The 14,381-nt window shown below is 39.2% G+C and overlaps 1 long non-coding RNA gene across 2 annotated transcripts; it reads left to right on the forward strand.

Moving 5' to 3' along the window:
- Positions 1-4,478: 4,478 nt before the first annotated feature.
- On the forward strand, positions 4,479-9,673 carry LOC122984149. 2 transcript variants are annotated; one of them, XR_006403842.1, is made up of 5 exons: positions 4,479-4,703; positions 5,370-5,560; positions 5,726-5,897; positions 6,939-7,103; positions 9,332-9,673. It is a non-coding gene; the product is annotated as an uncharacterized LOC122984149 (long non-coding RNA). The 2 variants fall into 2 exon arrangements; XR_006403843.1 differs by lacking the exon at positions 5,726-5,897.
- Positions 9,674-14,381: the final 4,708 nt, after the last annotated feature.

Consider the following 14,381-nt stretch of genomic DNA (forward strand, 5'->3'; position numbering starts at 1 on the left):
TGAAGGGCTTAGGGTGCTCAAAAACTCACGAAAATTAGCACATACGTCAGAACTAGTAAAAATTGTAAAGTTCTGTAGTGACTGGGCTCGGATGTTGCCAGTGGGCTTGATGACACCGCCAAACGCAGGGCCATTTTAATGTACAGGAACTTCAGGTTCATTGCCCTCATCATTGTTGACATAATACATATTCTTTCAAGTTTTTTCACCCAACAGAAAGTCAGCCATTTTGGATTTCGTGCATCAGTTTTCAATTTACAAACACATGTTTGAGGCCTTTAGGATGCACAAAAACTCATGAAACTTTGCAACTATGCTCAAACTAGTAAATATTTCAGTTAGTACCACGATTAAGCTTGGGCATTGCTTTTCAGCTCTTTAGTACCCCCTAAATACTATTAGCATTTTTGAGGTGCTAGGAGTGCTCGAAAACTCACAAAACTTTGCACATCAGAAGTGACATAACTTGATACGGGTCTATGGTTTGGGTGTTCAAAAATGGCTCGAGGGCACCTACTTGAAAATTTCAAAGTCAAAGCTCCTACCTTTAAATTTTATGTATGTGTATAAATTTGGTTGGCAGATGTACTGTCTCAAGACTATAAAAAAAGCCTCTAGGAGCTATACCCTAAATCCAACAGGAAATAAGCTATTTTGAATCTATTTTGCATTTTATTCGTAAAGTGAGGTCATTGACAAGCCTTGTACTTTAATGAACTCCTCCTAGAGATTTAACCTGAGCAACTTCAATTTTGGTAGGTGATATTTAAAGACCTTTGCGTACTAAATTTTGAAGATTTTTAGTTTTCATAGAACGCCCTTGGCATGGTGTGCCAATCAATTTTGCCCAAAACATGTTTGGGGCATTAAAGAGGAGGTTGTTGTAACTCCATTCTACATTGTCCAATCTTCCCCAGATTTCTCATGTTTGATAACAGTCCAGGCCTGAACACATCTACATGTCAATATTGAGTCATGGTAATAGTGTCATGGCTAAGTATAATTAGTGGGTGTTCTCTAGCGCCACATAGTGGACACAGGAAGTGATAGTTATCTCCTACATGCAGTGTCCAATATTCATGAAAATGTATATCCATGTCAGTTACCCTGTGGTAAATGTATTGCTGCATTAATATTTCACTTACGTAGTATTACATATGGGCAACAGGAAGTGAAGCCTAAATGACATATAGTTCATCAAATGTATATACAATTTCTAATAAGTCATCTCCAGCTCCACATACTAGACAGAGGAAATAATATTTCACTCATTCAGATAGTGTCTGATAACACTGACAATTCATAGCTGTGTCAACAGACCTCCAGTAGTGATACCACGGCTGCTGCTCCCTCCGACATACAATGCTGCTTGCAGCTTTAATATATTTTCATGGGCATTTAGGGTTGGCCATGAACAAAGTTTAAGATGAATTCAAGGTTTCTTGTTGTCCTTTAAAAGAAAATACAAATATTGTTCAATGATAATTTGAAATTGGGGAAACAAAATACTATACTATTACTGTTGAGATAATAGTTGCGATTCTTAGCTCTTGAGAAATGTTAAGTCTACTTAAGTCAGACTTTCAGGGCCCTATTTTAACGATCTAAAGCGCATCGTCTGAAGCCATGGTGCAAGTGCATTTAGGGTGTGTCCAAATCCACTTTTGCTTTTTTAATGGCGGAAAGAATGGTTGATGCGTCAGGCGCATGGTTCAAAGGGGTTGTCCTTAGTCTCCTAATTAATCATGGGTCTGTTTTCAACGTAACGTGTACTAAACCAACCAGAGTGTCATCTCCCATTCCCTTTAAAAGCCAGCGCTTGCACCTTGGTGGATTGCTATTACAATGGTGCAGTAGCCAAGCAGTAAGAAAGAACGTTTCTCTGAAGAGGAAACGGATCTGCTCTTGCGCAAAGTGAAAGCGCACAATCCATACCGAGCACACTGGCCCCTGCTGGTCCTGAACCCTCCCTTGGCCAGCCCCAGACCACCAGTTTAAGATCCTGTTCATTAATTTGTTGAAAATGTATTTTCATTTGGTTTTTGAAAAGGTTTATTTTTTCAATTACAGCTTTGGTTTCTTTAAAATCATTTTGTTCAGTAATGGAGTAACAGGCCAAATCAGTAGGGTTTTAATTGCTGAAAGTATGGAAACCTGATCACTGTACTCAGAAACGTTGAAGAATATTTGTTAAATATTGTTCAAAAATTAAATCTTTAATTTTAATCATAAAAAGAATCATTAATACAATTATCAGGACTTGATCAGCTCTCCAAGGTGCTGATCCTGTTGCTAACAGCAGCTAGGAGCTGTGCAGAGTTCTGTCCTGCTTTAGTTTAATCACTGTTTTGACCTTATTTATTTCCTCATGTGTTCCTTATGTCCTCATCTATTGATGTAGCAGGACAGTTGATGTGTGTCTGATCCATTGTTGTCTGTCTGTTTAAATACCTACGTGTATTGCCACGATTTGGTCAAATAATTAGACAATTTTATCCGTCATTACTGCGATTAGTTAATTCTGATAAATATAATGACTAAGCGTTATGACATGTATTTTTTAAAATATGTTGATGTGCACAATAATAATCTTTCACATTGTAATCTTATTTTGCGTGTTTGTGTGCCTGTGCGCGTGACCACAACTCAATTTAAGACCAACACACCCATGGGCACAAGTGCATTTTCTATTCAAACAACGTGGGTGCTGGACAGGAAAATAACAACTGCATCGGTCTTAAACTAAGACACGTCGTGCTTAGCATCACTTTGCACCGGACGTAAGATAGGGCCCTCAGTGTCACTAAACTGGCTTACTTTTGACTGTGGTGGACCAGCAGACTGAATAAATGTATTAAAAATAGGCTTAAATGCTACGATGTGTTGCTCCCAGATCTTTCGAAATACAGTATCGACACAGTATATCAGGTTAGAGATCACCTACAGTATATACTGTTATAACACCCTTGCACTTGGCCTCCTGGTAGTCTGACCAATTTTAAATAGCAGTATTTATAGACTTTCTTCTGATTCACACAAGTGAGACAGAAACTCTCAAAGAACTATGGCAAAACTGCCTTCTGCAGGTTTAGATCCACACTCTGGATTCTGTCTGTCCCTGGAAGACAGCAACAATCTTACATTTTTGAGATTTACGAAACAGGAACAGGAAGGAAGAGCTCTAAACACAAGGGCAACACTGACAATGGAAAGTGATGCCAATGATTGTCAGGTGTTAGAATTTCTCCTCTCTGATAATGAGTTTAGAAAACATTGTAAGAAACTCAAAAATCCTTTCCACTGTTATACTAAAGGGACACTGTGGTCACTTATCTGGGTCAAGGCTTCTTCTAAGGCTGATTAAAAGACTAGAAAAGGACTGAAACAGATGCTGCTCACATTTTGTGACAAAAACAAAGGCCCTTTATTTTCCAGGCTTCAAAATTTCCTTCAGAAACTTGGCATTTAATTCTCACATTTTCTGCAGCCAGGCCATCCATCCTCATGGCTGATCAAATGTGTTGGAAGCTGAATGAAAGAGGCCAATTAGCTAAAGGACACTGCTCTTAAATTTTGCCCTCCAGCCACCAATGACATTGTAGAGTGGCTGCTTTGCCTGAATTACCTCCTTTGTTACCATGTAGTGGCTCAGGCTCAGGCTCACAGAGGCTGGATGCAAACTAACTTGGATCCAGGTCTTCATAAAGCAGCTACAAACAGCGACAAAAATACAGTTCCCAAGCACATGGACAGATGGGGTGCTATGCTAATGAACATTCCACTGTGTGCTAATTAAGGGAACCACTTGGACTCACCACCCAGGTGCAGTGCATGACTACAATATAGTGGTATAACGGAATGTAGTTGATCCGTGATCCGTACGGATCGCTCCCCACGGTTTGGCACGCATGTGAACCGTGGATTAATTTCAAAATTTAATGTCTCATTTAAGACAAAGTAAACAAACTGCTGTAGCCACAAGTCATGGGCAGACAACATGTCCCTAACAGGGATTTTGAAGAATGACCAAACCAGCATCTAATGGGTCTGAAGTGACATCTGCAGGTATGTTTACAAGCTGTTTAACGTGCTGCAGCTGAGTAGCTAATTAGTTATCTAGCTGCTAACTGACGTTAGCGGTGCACTTCTCCCTGGTGAATGTTTGTTTGATGGCTTGTTCAACAAGCTGAGCTGCAGGACAAGACATGTGTTCATGTTTGTAAGTTATCATCAAGTTTTGATGATGTTGACACAGGCTTTTGTTTCATGCCCTACCATGTTTAAAAGAGGAAGGTATTATGCCTCGTATTGCAATTTAATTTAACAGTTGAGCATTGAATATTTTATATAGTTTAAGATTTTATCTAAACATTGGACATCTTGAATGTTGTTTTCATTTAAGACCATGGGCAAAAGTTGCAGTTTTATTTGTCGCCCCCCCCCCCTTTTCTGATCTGAAAAATGATCCGATATGAGTTTTGTGATCCGTTGCACCCCTAATACAATATTAGTTTGCGCAAATGACCAAACTTTTCGTCTTCTGTTGTTTTTTTGTTAGTGTCAAGGGAATCGGAAGCCAGATACAACATGTGAGAAATAAAGTCAAACTCATGACAGGAAAAAAGTTTCATGTCATGTACTTCTCATGTTGTGCTCTAATGGCATTTACAAGAACAAAGAAAGGAAATGGCACATCAAAAAATGTAAGTGACATGACAATAACATTATCAAGGTTAGTAATAATTACTGTGCTGTATGCTTGAGTTAGAATCTGGTTTTCATATTGTCATTCTCACTGTCACTCATTTTCAAAATAAAATGCTGATGGAGGACATGTTAAAGGAAAATTCTGTTTTATTTGAACCTTATGTATTTCCCATAAATGTGGCCACTGTGGCTCTATGTGTCATGCTAATTTTGTCTCTCCAGCTCCATTATTGAGATTCTGGTGATTCACAAAAACACGTATTTTGCACAAAATTACGATCATCAGGGCAAGCTTTTTAAAGAAACATGATTTTTACGAGTGCTTCAAACGTTTGTTTCTGAGTCTGAACGAAAGTAAACATGGAAAATAGCTGCCTGTAGCAGCCATTATGGCTCACTGCATAGGGTACTACATCAGGGACAGCTTGCTGACCAACCAAGCCACCCACATATTCATCCGTGCACACCGGTTTGTTTACATGTATGTGGCTGACTTTCACCACAGTTAGATTGTAAGGAAACTAAAAAAACTAACTAAGTGCAATGGTGGATTATCCCTTTAACTATTATGAGGATGTCAGGAAAGACAGTATACAGTAACGGTTAGCTCAGAGAAATTGCTCTCCTCTTCTGACAAGTGAAGAGGAAAACTTCTTCTGCAGAGTGGGACCTGTTGCTGCCAGACTTGAAAATCTAGAAGTGTCCATGGAAGAGAGTAATCCCAGGTGTGTAACTACTACAAATGGATTTACAGTGTTTATCAACACTGTTGTCCTGGAAACTGTTTCACCTCCACAAAATCAACTGGAAGAAAAGAGGGAGGCCAGCTGGACCAAACATTCAGCTCCACACGGTAAGAAAAATGTGATTACAACACGTAATTGTGTGAGGAATTACAGTACGCAAGTCTCTATTGTCTAGTGTCCATGAAAACTGCACGGTGTCACTGTATCCTTGCAACTTGGAAACTTGCAGGCATGAACTATGTCATTTTTCTACTATGTTACTACTTCTCTAGCAGGAACAGACTCTGAGCTATCCCACAGCTTCAGATGTATACAAACCAATGTGCAAGCTGCCCCAGGTATAGCACTCTTCATGATGGTTGACATCATGAAGCAAAACTTCATATGTGGAATACAAATATGCATGTGTGTCACACCCAGGGAGGATGTCCAGCTGGTAACCAGGTAACATCCTGGACATTTACACAACTTTCATTTTGGAACTTTTTTGGAACTATTATGAGACATCTTAATGGGACGTTCAAACAGCGGTCATACAGCGTCTCAGTGTTTGTTAGGCTAATAAACACTCTGCTGCCCTCACATAAAAATATTTTTACCCACTAAATAATGTCAGTCCATCCACTTTACTGTTTTTCTCAACCAATGTTAAGATGCAGTGAATAAAACTAAAATAAAAGAAAATATTGAATGTTTACTCTTCAAAATCTTCTAAATAGAGGAATGAATAATACCAATGTCCAGTCTTCCCAGTACTTTCACGCCATTTTCCTAATTGGGACTTTAAAGAAATGCTGGCTGTACAGTATATTGTACAGGACTTTTCAAGAGGGCATGTGCACACTTCACATCAATAAGAATACAATAATATAAAACACATCAATGCTGTATCAATAATTCAAAAGGAGTTAAAAAAGGAGAAGTGTTTTATTTATTTATGAGGTGAGGTTTAGCATTGCACATGTACATAATAGGACTAAAAGTATTGTGGGTTTTGGGTAGGAATATGTAACTGACAAATGCTTTAATTATTGTTATTATTATCATCATTATTATTATTATTATTATTATTATTATTATTATTATTATTATTATTATTATCATCGTTGTTGTTGTTATTTTTGCATTAATGGTCTTAATATTCTTAGTTATTGAAATAATGGCAAGTATTCCTCTGCATGTTTAACAAACAGTAGCATAAATGATGCAGAAATACAAATAATCACATCTTTTGAGCTGGTGAGTTCACATTTTACAGAAAAACATACTTAAGGAGGAAGTATACTCCATAAGACCTGCTCGTCAGAACAATCTGAAAATGTTGGAAAGTTTCTCTCTGACTGGGGGGTGGATGTGAATCTACTGTTTTTATAACTTTCCAAATCAGGCAGTCACAGCTACACTCCACAGTGATTGGACAGATGTGTGCACAGTAGGTATAAACCTGGGCAAGGGTTCAAGCTGTCTGTGTTCCATTCTGTGCAGTACCAGCATGTGGTGACTGCTTACCATGAACACCTTTAACAAGAAGCTCCTCAGAACTGTGCACCTGTATTCCCTGATTCTAACTCTTCACATCATGACTGCAAAGACACCTAGGACACTGTTTTCATAGATGAAACTCAGTGACATTGGTGCTGACAGGATGAGGTAGGAAAGCAGATGGAAAAAGAAAACATATAATACTGTGCTGTGGCAACCATTTACCAATGCTAATCTTATTTAGATGGATTTAATAGCTAAAATTATAAGAAGCCAAGTAAACATGACGTGGGAAAAGACCCACAGTAAAGCAATATTTGATTGATACTGTATAAATGAATATTTTGTTATGAACATGCTTTTTGGCTTGGGCCATCTACACTTAGAGACAATTTTACTGTAACCATTTTTTCCCCTGTGCAATCCTTGTGCAGAAAACAGGCAATTCAAGTTTAATAGAGGTTTGGTGGGTTGACATGAATGGTTCAAAAAAGTATTTAATTGGTGTTTTCTGTAAAGAGATGGTATTCTCAAAAACAGTTGGAAGCGAATGGAAAGGTAACAGATGCAAGCTGGAGTTTTTGGGGGTTTTTTAAAGTAAAGAACATATCTAAAGAAACGACACACAGCCACAGCCAGCCTGGTCGCCAGAATAAAACGTTAGCATTGTACATTTCTGCAAATAACAGATACGTTGAATGTTTACGTTTCAATACGTTAAATACGTAGCATATCAACATTTCAACAATACATATCACATCAACATTTCTAAAGTGATGTAGCTCAAATGACATCTATAGGAGCTGACTTTCTTATCAGGAGGAGAAGGGGTCAGGTGGTTGGCTATAAAGTTTGACGGAAGAAAGTTGGAAAAGCATCAAAGCAGCAGAGAGCACTGTTCGAGACCAACTCAAAACCACTGTCTGCTTCCCATTTCAACTGACAAAACTGGGTGTTTTTAGCGAGATGTCAGGACATTTACAGCCATTTTTATTTTTTTTATTTTTTTACCCAAACCATGATCTTTCCCTAACCCTAACCAAGTGGTTTTTTGTGCCTAAACCTAACCAGACCTTAACCACAATGTTATCATGTCATAAAATGTAATTACTCAACTGATAATGGCCAACATTGAGATGTAGAGATTCAATGTCTGAAATGTAGACATTCAATGTATAAGTGGTTTGCAGAAACATATAATGCCAACGTTTTATTCTGGCATTATTGGGTTGCTGCCGCCCATAAAGCTGATGAGAGGTTACATGTCAGGAGGAGTGAACAGTCACATGGATCACCTACATAAAGGTCCTAGTCTCATAACAGAAAGTCCCCCACCACCACAAACACAGACTTTATATGCTCTACATTCAGCCAGGTAAATACGAATATCCACATAGGGAAAAAAACACAATGAGAGTCTGACTTCCTTAAAGAATATTCAGAGGCTCCAAGTGAAGAAACAAAGAGAGAGATGGACAACAGAGAGTAGGAGAGAAATAGAAGAACAGTTGAATACATTAACTCTTTGGAAAGATTGTTGAGAAATCGTAGATCAGAATTTCATTTCACTTTTAAGTTTCAAACTTCAATTTCCAGGCCAACATGAAAGAAAAGTCCTTAAATAGAAAAATGGAAATCTGAACATCTGCATTTCCATGATAACTAGGTGGTATGATTTAAAGCTCCAGAACAGCTACAAATGGAGTGTGTGATCAGATTGTTTTGTTAACGGTTGTTTCTAATGTCTAGAATGAATTTTCATTCTCAAAGGAAGAATGTCTTCTTCTTCTTCTTGCCTCATGCCTACAGGTATAAACATACAGCTCCCACATTCTGTCCAGGTAGCTGATAACTATGTTTAAACCTTGAATTTATTTTTATCAGTGCATCAGTAAGTTAGTTGAATTAATTAATTTGCCAACAGAAATGTACATTGAAATAGCTTAATAAGACATGTCAGATGAAGAGTTTGTGGATTACTGTGCAGTCTGTTTTGTTCACAAGCATCATGTCTGTTACTTGCTACATAAAACTCCAATTGTAAAGCTGAGTAAATACCTTTTGTCTGCTGTCATCTGTTTTACACTTACAATACAGACAAAGCTAAATATAGGTAAAATAATTCCTTCATAAACTTACATTTTTGTTACTTCAACAAGTTAAAAGTTTCACAGAATTCCATATTATATAAATATAACATTTGATTGTGTATCTGCACATACATACAGTATATGTGGCTTATAATGTATTTGGTGTCTTGCTCTGATGTGGAGGAGTAGGGCTCCTGCAGCCTTGCTGACAGTGTCATGCTGAGCCAGTCCTTCCCTGACTGACTTTAGGTGTTTATGTTTGAGAGAAGATGACCTTGTATTTATTCTCTTTGATGTCTCCTGCAGGTCTGTGTGCCATTACATCTACAGCTGACTTTGGCAAATCAAAAGAATCCACAAGCTAATGGAGCAAAATCGTATTCAATATGTGAACCCCAACAATGACTGAAGGTTGTTTAGTAGAATATTAAAGACTGCCCAGGAAATCCATAGTGTTGAATAAAGATCTGCATCTCATCCATAAAAATAAACATCACTGAGTTGAAGGTAGTAGAAGGAGCTCTTGCTTTGAACTGATATTTGATGAGTTTTGCTGTTGCATTGTAAAGGAAATGTGATAATACACACTGTAGCTGTTGGGTCAGGGTTGTGGTTGGTCAATGGTACAGACAAGGGTGAAAAAAAGTCATGGTGAAATTGGCTCCTGTGCTTTTAACAGTAGTAGTATACCATGAATAAAACAAATATAAAATGTTATTTTGTTATCTTCTAATCCCTCGTAAAATAATTTCATGAAACAATGTCACTGCACGGTCCAGAACAGCTAACACATGCTAATAGACTGATACAGTATATCCAAGGTCAAGGATGAAATTGGAACTTGACATGAAATAAGGGTTATTCTTTAATAGCGTCATTGAAAAAAAGTAACGCCTGCACACTTACTCCAAGCACAAAATTTAATCAGGACAACGTTTCAATCCTACTCAGATATTTGTCAGGTCAAAATATTAAAAGGTTTTCCTGATTAAATTTTGTGGCTTGGGGTAAGTGTGCAGGCATTACTTTTTTCATTGATGCTGCTTTATAATAGCCTTATACATACGTGATGTGTGTATAATTATTCTCCTTCTATTCTTTGACAGAGACCGGATATTTTATTTAACTCAAATGGGTAAATCACCATTTTTATCAGTATAGATCTTCTTACCTGAATCTTGGCAGCTGGAATGTGAGAGCACACTGTTTAGAGAGATTTTAATTTTTGGTAAAATTCATATTAAGACTGTGTCTCCTGTCTAACATACATTGCAAGAAAAAAAAAAAGTGAATACTGTATTTTTTTTATTCTGCATGTGTTCTGGTCCTCATATTAATCAGAATCATGCTGTCTGTTTTAATAACACACTATAATACTTATATAACAAGATTTGTGTCTTTACAGAATGTTAAAACATTCACAGATAAAGCTAAAAATGTATGTCAATCCTTAAAACTAATAGCATGAGTTGGGATTATTGCTCACACCATATCCATAAAATATAATAGATCATCGCCTTCCAGAGCAACACAAGAGTTTTCTGATATGGTGCTCCTATCAACAGGATGACATTGTTGGTTGGTATCATCCAAAACAGTACAAATCGTGAGGGTCTGCTGATCTACCACTTTTAAAGTTCAGATTTGATTAAGTTTAGACAACTAACTACTTGGTTAAGGTTAGCAAAAGATTGTGGTCCTGGTTAAAGAAAACTGATGGTGACTGTTGGTAGGAGACAGGATACAAACCACTGTCTCCCACTGTCAACATCAGAAACCTTATACACCCAAATATCCAACACAGTCTCTAACCTAAGGATCAAGACCCACTGACCATGGTACAAGGCTTAGTTAAGTTCATTCTCAATCATTCTCAATTCTATGGGATTTAGAAAAATTGCCAAGGTGAGTCATGTCTGTGAATGCCTCTCAAGGCATTGTGGAGTAAAAGGTGATGTGGAATCGACCAACAAAGTGAAAAAAGAGGCATCTAATCTTGAAAAACTGTGACCTCATGCAAATGTAAAAATTATGCAGTGTTGTGCCAGTGCCAGAAGTTAAGTGTTTACCTTGTGCCAATAAGAGGTCTTGTTTTATCTCATACCTTATATGAAGCTCCAGCGTGAAGGACAGCTACTATGATACTCTCCTGTGAATTTTAGTGAGCTCAGTTCCCTCAGTGACTGCAAGCTCTCCGGCCCTAATGCAGAAAAACAACACCGGACAATTATGTTCCCTCCAGGAAGATTCAAGGTTGGGATGAAATTATTTTTCCCCCTCTAACATGGCAATGCATTTCTGCTAATCACTTCAACTATTGCCATATCTTCTCACATATCGTTGTCTCAAGAACATTGTGGAATATCGTTATTATGAGTGTTTTGAACAATGGAGATTTGAAGGAATGATCAACAGAGAGATTTCTGTAGGTTTTCTGATTAACAAAGGGTTCTTTTGCATCTCCGTCAGCATCGTACAAAGCACTCTAGTGGTGATCTTTGTGACATATGGAACTAAAACCTGCTCACTCTAGACCAGCTGTGTTGTTGTAGTTCTTACCTGCAGTATCTGTGCAAATGCAGCTTCATCATATTTTACTGACGGTACAGCGGGCCTATCAAAACATGCATGATTTCTTAAAGTACTTAATGACAACAGACTTGTTGTATCTTAGCATTGCATCCTGTGACAGTGAGCAGGCTGGATTTTCATGTGTGATTGATGGCTGCTTCTCCTTTGACATCCATTATGCAGCAGGAACAACTACGTGAGTGTGACTTTTTATTATTTTTGTTGGTAGTTTGACAGTGAGCATAAAAGGTCCTCCTCTTTTAATTTTTGAAAAGGTCTACTGTTTTTTGCGACAGTTTATCTAATTATCTAGACAAGGAGATCCAGAGATCTCTTGGCAAAATCCTGAAGCATTTTACGTCCTGCATATCATACACCATTTTAGCAGCAACTGGGCCAGACACATTTATTGATGACAGCTCCTTAGTCTTCATTTCATAAAATGAAAAAATCTCACTGAATTTTAGTAGACTTAAGTACCAGCCTGCTAAACTGTTGACCACAAACCATCAACTGGTGCAGAGCTTCAGAACTGTCCGTCGGACTAATGGCTTTCCCATTAGTCCCTGTTGGTCTGTTTATGAGCCTGATCAACTGGAATGGCCGAGAAAGGTTTTTCTTTGTTCTGAAAAATTATTTTAATTGTTTATTATTCATAAACCTAAGAGTACAGGGGCAGCAAACTGTACATAAAAGCTATTTATGTATTATGTATGTTAGAAGCAAGCCTTTTTATTTAAACACAAAACAATTAAATTGAATCCCGGAAACTAGCCCTGGATATACTGAGGTCTGAAATGACAAACGTCTTTGCAATAACAGATGAAAGCACAAACGGTATTGATTTCAACAGGTTTAAGAGGCATACACATGGAAGCACACAACATGGAAAAAATGACCCAGCCAAAATCATAAGTTTCAAGTGTGGATGCAGCTAGACCTTTCCTCATATAAACCCTGGCTGACACTCAGTATGCGCGCATGGGGCCTAGATTTGAAGAGGGGGAACTTGGACAGAGACTTCGCTTGCTTTGGGGCAGATGCTCCGGAAGGTCTGGAAATTGAAACAGGAGAGAGAATCAGCTAGAGCATTATAATGACTGGACACGTGGCGGTCTGTAATAATGAAATGGTAGGTGATGGAGGACCACATGATGCTTCTTATGAAGAGCATAATGTCTTTAGAAGCGGAGCGGCCTTTGTTAATAATGTCTACGACAGCTTGGTTGTCACAGAGTACTGAAATGCGTTTACACTTCCAGAACTCTCCCCACACGTAACAAGCAACAGCGATGGGGTAAATTTTGTGTAGTGCTGAGGATGGATTAGAGAGGGGAAAGGAGGGCGGCCAGCGGCTGGCGAACCATTGCCCTTGAAAGAACCCCCCAAAACCCATGGATGGGGTGGCATCCGTGTATAGCTGCAAGGAGTCAGAGGAGATCACCATGTCTTCGTAGAAAAAAGTTATGCCGTTCCAGTTGTCCAGAAGATGAGACCAGAAGCCGGTGTCGGTGATATCAGCTTTGGAGAGCCACGCGCCTTGGCCTGCTAATTTAATTAGTTTGATGGCGTTATCTATGGAGGCATAATGAAGAGAAAATGACTTGAGAGGGATGAGGCTGTTAATGCTAGCAGTGGGGCCGGAGCGAGGAGCGGATAGATAAAATATCAGTCTTTTCTTTCCTGAGTACTTCCTTGTGGCTAGTCCTATGGAACTGGTGCGGAATACTGAAAACGGGGGTGAGTCGAATGAACTGATGACGTAACCATTATTTACTTCTTTATCTAGCAGCAACAACCTCTGGCTCTTTGATTGCTGACTGGAGGTTTTTTGCTACGTAGTTAGCTGTCAGGAGTGAGAGGACACCGACCCTAAATCCCTGAGAGAGACCTGTAATAAGATGATCAACAAACATGGAATTTGGATGATAAGACAGTTCTGCTGCTAGGGAAAACGCATTTACTGGAGTGGAGGAATGATTGTTCATTATATCTTTGAACCGTGTCAGTTCTCCTGCCTGGAGATGACTTGCCTGGCAAGCCGGGGGCAGACCGACCGGGGATGAGCGTCTCTGCAGTTGCTGCAGACGTGGAGAAAGTGGCAGTTGGGGAAGGGACAAACATTTTTCGTTGAAGTTATTACAAGTGGGAATAATATTGAAAAGATGCTCCTGTCAGCCATAGGAGACGGGATAGCGCCAGGTAATGGGGGGCTGGCAAGCCGAAGGCAAAAGGCGGGGCGGAGGCTAGAATGGCACTGAGGGGCAGAGGGACGCGGTGTGGCCCGGATCTCCGCAGGTGACGCAGGAAATCATCTGGGAGCCCCCGGCAACCATAATAAATAATTCAGTGTCAAGAATGGCCCAGTTCAAGCGCACATTGGATTGGGAGATGTGGAGTGTGGCTTTCCTGGAAAACGCCTTATGGTAGAGATAGAGAATGTTTTTTCCATAATTGAGGTGGAGATCGCCTATGAGCGACAGATAAGCGTCCAATTCTTGTCTTCTCTCGGGGAAGACAGAGCAGATAATGTCCCTGTAAACACTGAAAGCAACCAGAAACTGCCCGATGGATAAATCTCTATTGAGGGTCTGTGGACTTAAGCACGGCGGTGATGTTAGCACCCGTGGCGATAGTTTTGTCGCATTCGGGTGAAGGCGGGATAAGGCTCACTAGGTTGATATCTTTACCTTGAATGATTTTTGACTGTAGCTGAAGAGAGATATAAGCTGCTTGAGAGATGGACTCCCTACCTAGAGCCGGGGCTGGGATGGCTGAGGCCAGG

The sequence above is a fragment of the Thunnus albacares genome, chromosome 6, assembly GCF_914725855.1.
Source record: "Thunnus albacares chromosome 6, fThuAlb1.1, whole genome shotgun sequence".
NCBI classification, from domain to species: domain Eukaryota; kingdom Metazoa; phylum Chordata; class Actinopteri; order Scombriformes; family Scombridae; genus Thunnus; species Thunnus albacares.